At 44.7% G+C, this 5,212-nt stretch overlaps 1 non-coding gene across 1 annotated transcript; it reads right to left on the bottom strand.

Annotated features, from left to right (window-relative positions):
- Positions 1-1,581: 1,581 nt before the first annotated feature.
- Positions 1,582-1,656, bottom strand: Trnat-ugu. Its single transcript has one exon. It is a non-coding gene; the product is annotated as a tRNA-Thr (tRNA).
- Between the last annotated feature and the right edge of the window lie 3,556 nt (positions 1,657-5,212).

The raw sequence follows: 5,212 nt of genomic DNA, 5'->3' as shown, positions 1-5,212 counted from the left end.
CCTTCCCGGACGTTTTTGTTGCAGTGCAGGAAGGAATTTGTTTTTCAAAACATTTTCGTAGGATGCACCTGTTGCCGTAGTGCCCTTTGGAACGCAATGGGTAAGGATTACACCCTCGCTGTCCCAGAATATGGACACCATCATTTTTTCTGCACTAGCGGTTACCCGAAATTTTTTTGATGGCGGTGAATCTGTGTGCTTCCATTGAGCTGACTGGCGCTTTGTTTCTGGATTGAAAAATGGCATCCACGTCTCATCCATTGTCACAACCGACGAAAAAAAAGTCCCATTCATGCTGTCGTTGCGCGTCAACATTGATTGGCAACATGCCACATGGGCAGCCATGTGGTCGTCCGTCAGCATTCGTGGCACCCACCTGGATGACACTTTTCGCATTTTCAGTCGTCATGCAAGATTGTGAGCACAGCAGTCATTCGACGATCCCCCAAAACAATTCTCTCCACTTTCTCGATCATGTCGTCAGACTAGCTTGTGCGAGCCCGAGGATGTTTCGGTTTGTTGTCACACGATGTTCTGCCTTCATTAAACTGTCGAACCCACGAATGCTCTTTCGACACATTCATAACTCCATCACCACATGTCTCCTTCAACTGTCGATGAATTTCAATTGGTTTCACACCACGCAAATTCAGAAAACGAATGATTGCACACTGTTCAAGTAAGGAAAACGTCGCCATTTTAAGTATTTAAAACAGTTCTCATTCTCGCCGCTGGCGGTAAAATTCCATCTGCCGTACGGTGCTGCCATCTCTGGGACGTATTGACAATGAACGCGGCCTCATTTTAACACTATGGACATGTTTCTATCTCTTTCCAGTCCGGAGAAAAAAAATTGGAGGCCTTAGAACTTGAATGCACCTCGTAGTGTGTAAGCTTAGGGACTGATGACCTTAGCAGTTAAGTCCCATAAGACTTCACATACATTTGAACATACTTTGCCTGACACATGTAGCACCCAAGTTATGAGACTGAGGCAAGATCATGTTCCATTTAATAAATGTTTGTCGTGTGCTGGTGAAGTGTCTGAAATCATATTTGATAGGAGCTGAGTGTAAATACCAATATGTCACCCCTAATCTTCGTTTTATACGGCTTTCCCAGGTTAATTCAATCTGACATCGTGAATGTTTCTTCCTGAACGTCGGGGAGGATGGCTTTCGTCATTCTCGTACGGCCTAGATAGCTATACTCCGTGGGCTAGTTGTTGTTAAGGGGAAGTTTGGCATTTTCAGGAATGTTATTATAACCAGCATTTAGAAGTGAGTTCGTAAGTGTGTGTTTCATGCTATGACTCACGAGACGCGAAGTAGAAACGGCTATCTAGAAGACAGACTGTGCGCTGTTAGTGAAATTGTTTTATGTGAACGGCAGCAATTACAGTGCTGCATTGAGAGAGTATTGTCGAGTGAAAGGTCTGAGGTGATTCCCGATGTCATTAAATAGTTTAAAAAAGATGACATTCAAATTATGAAACATGAGTGAGCTTAAATTACAATGAAATGAACACCTTTAGCTGCTAACAAGCGTTGACATACGTCAACGGGGACAGATGAAAATGTGTGCCCCGACCGGGACTCGAACCCGGGATCTCCTGCTCACATGGCAGACGCTCTATCCATCTGAGCCACCTAGGGCACAGAGGATAGCGTGACTGCAGGGATTTATCTCTGGCACGCCTCCCGCGAAACCCACATTCTCAACGTATTGTCGCGCACTACATTCGTAGTGCCCCCGCCCATTATACTCATTACTCGCGGCGCGTTGCCGATTCCCGTGAGAGTTCGGGCACTGTTTGTGCATTCGCACAGAAGAAGAAGATGGTCAAGTGTCCGAAAGAACAGATAGCATCTTAGTATATATAAGTAAGCTTGTTGTTGCACCTGGAAGACGAAGGCGTCCTATCCCGGTTGAAGTTATTGACGAGGTTGATATTGCTGTAAGTGACAGTGCAGCATGTGCCTCATGCAGTGCTGGTGCTCGTGCACCGTGACGACAGTTGCACATGCCATTGTCAACAGCAGGGAAAGTTTTTCGGTCTATTTTACACTGTTACCCGAACAAGATATAGTCGGTGCAGGGAGTGAAACCTCACGATCCGCACCAGCGTTCTCAGTTTCCTCTTCGGCGAATCTGGCACAGATCAGAGTTGAAGACATGTGGCTGGACAATATTCTATGGACCGGGTGCAGTAAATACACAGAACTACCGAATTTGGGGTACAGGTAAACTTCGTATTGTGCACGAAGAGCCATCACACTAACCGTATGTGACTGTGTGGTGAGGAGTCCCAAGCACCCTTATTCTCAGTCCATTCTTCTCTCAATAGTATATACCCAGAGGGCCTCTCTGGTGCACCGTGATGTCTGCACATTGTACAGCATATGATTTCTGTTTTGAAAGAGCGCAACTGTGTGGAAGACACTGTTTTCAAACAACATTGGGCAACACGTCATGTCGCTCGCTCAGTAAGAGGTCTGCTTAATGTAACCTTCCACGAACATTTTATCCCCTGAGCTTTTCCCAATGCATGACCTGGAAGATCACTCGATATGGAGGCATGTGACTTTTGGCTGTGGGGATATGTAACAGAACGCATTTAGCAGGGACACTTTCGGTCTCTAGCTGATCTCAAGGCTAGTATACGGGAACACGTTGCCCAAGCTCCACCGGAACTGCTGAGAGCAGCTTTTGGTCACCTCTTTTTAAGGATGCGGTTTCTCATCGACGTCTCCGGTGCTCATACTCAAGAACCTATGCTAGCGTCGGTTAATAATAAGATGAACTTTATGCCTTTCTCACTTGTTTGGTCTTTTCTGCCCAGGTCCCGTTCCTAACCGTTTACTGATGGAAACATTTTTAGATATCTTTCTTGCATTCACCTGGTGGCCGAAATTGAAACTAATTTTTTCCCCGAGTATGTCGATTCCGCATTAACGCATTAGCATGTCTACGAAGTTTCGCTGTCATACGATAACTACAGCCCACACTACACCTCTGAGAGTCGCAGCACTTGACCATCCTCACCCGGTACCTCTGGCAGTGGCCGAAGTCTCTGACCGACATCATGTTCAAGAAGAGCTGTTTCAGCATCCATAGCTGGCTTCTTGAACCGTCTGGAATGACCCGATACAGTTATAGCACTTCCGCTGCTTCTGAAAACAAATAACAGCACGATTGAGAACTTTTAACATTGCAGCGCGTCAGCAATCGTGAATAATTTAATGTTTATAAAGAATCAGCCTAGATTGCAAACATAAACCGGATGTTGGCCTAGGTTTCGGCGAGGATAACCACGCCTTCTTCGGAACACACTAAAACTACAAACTGCCTAAAGAAGCACCATGCCTCTTAGACGTGTTCCCGTATACTAGCCTTGAGATCAGCTAGAGACCGAAAGTGTCCCTGCTAAATGCGTTCTGTTACATATCCCCACAGCCAAAAGTCACATGCCTCCAGATCGCGTGATCTTCCAGGCCATGCATTGGGAAAAACTCAGGGGATAAAATTTTCGTGGAAGGTTACATTAAGCAGACCTCTTACTGAGCGAGCGACATGACGTGTTGCCCAATGTTGTTTGAAAACAGTGTCTTCCACACAGTTGCGCTCTCTCAAAACTGTAATTTATGCAAAAGATGATAAAAGCGGTAACATTAAAAACCCAGCATATGAATGTGACGACGACGCCGGCCGTTGTGCCGAGCGATTCTAGGCGATTCAGTCCAGAACCACCCGCGCTGTTGCTACGGTCGCATTAAGCAGACCTCTTACTGAGCGAGCGACATGACGTGTTGCCCAATGTTGTTTGAAAACAGTGTCTTCCACACAGTTGCGCTCTTTCAAAACTGTAATTTATGCAAAAGATGATAAAAGCGGTAACATTAAAAACCCAGCATATGAATGTGACGACGACGCCGGCCGTTGTGCCGAGCGATTCTAGGCGATTCAGTCCAGAACCACCCGCGCTGTTGCTACGGTCGCAGGTTCGAATCCTGCCTCCGGCATGGACGTGTGTGATGTCCTTAAGTTAGTTAGGTTTAAGTAGTTCTCAGTCTATGGGAGTGATGACCTTTTAAGTCCCATGGTGGTTAGAGCCATTTGAACCATTTAAACGACGACATTTTTGGATGTCAAACATTTTTTTAGGTTCAAACATGAACTAAAGCTTACGAGCTGTGGCTACAAAATAATGGGACTGATGCTGTCACAGAGTAAGTAAGTATACGCCAAAGATGGACGACCAGTAGTTTCGAAGTGTGAAGCCTTCTCAGTCGAATGCGGCATTTCCGGTTTCTGTAGACAAATCAATAATTTGTGTAAGAGCTATTATTTTGTTTTGCCGGGAATAATGACGTCTAATAACAGAGCAACGAATTGTCGTGAAGTTTCACACGAAACTTGGAAAAACCGCTACTGAAATCCATCTTTTACTAAAAGAAGTGTATCGCGAAATGCGTTTATCACGTAAGCGAGTTGTTTAGTGCTTCAAGCATTTCTAAAATGTACGAGAAGACAATGAAGAGGAATCATGCCCGCGATGTGCTTCAACATCAGAAACGGATGAAAATATTAAAAATGTAGGTAATCTGGTTCGATCTGACCGATTATTCGATCGACCGGTGGAACTGTAGGAATTCACAAATAACGCTAAAGGCAAATTTTATATAACCAATTTACTACGAGAAAAGTGTGTGCGAAACAGGTCCAGAGTATCAGGATCGAACAAAACAAAGTTCGTAAAAATGTTTGTTGTGACACCTTGAAAACCACTGTAAATGATCCTAAATTCACGGAAAGAGTGATAACATGTAACAAATCTTGGTTTTTCGCTTATGATCCAGAAACTAAGAGTCGGTCCGTGCACTGGAAGGGCCCAACTTCACCGAGTGCGGAAAAGTCTCTGATGAGCAAATAAAGATTGAAAGCAATGATGACTTTTTTTCGATATTCATGAATTGTGTATATTTACTGGGTACCTGAAGGCCAAAATTACTACCTTAAGGTTGGTTCTCAATTCCGTGAGAGAACAAGAAGAAAACGATCCGAATTGTGGAAGAACAATTCATGAGTTCTGCATCAAGGCAAGGCACCGGCTGATATCGCATTTTCTGTTAAGAAGTTCCTAGTGAAGTACAGCATCCCAGTGTTAGGTCAATCACCCTACTCGCCTTACCTAACACCACGTGACTCTTAT

The sequence above is a fragment of the Schistocerca piceifrons genome, chromosome 1 (genome assembly GCF_021461385.2).
Source record: "Schistocerca piceifrons isolate TAMUIC-IGC-003096 chromosome 1, iqSchPice1.1, whole genome shotgun sequence".
Lineage (NCBI taxonomy): Eukaryota > Metazoa > Arthropoda > Insecta > Orthoptera > Acrididae > Schistocerca > Schistocerca piceifrons.
The sequence above is the reverse complement of the archived record's forward strand: the minus strand, read 5'-3'. Positions and strand labels throughout refer to the sequence as shown.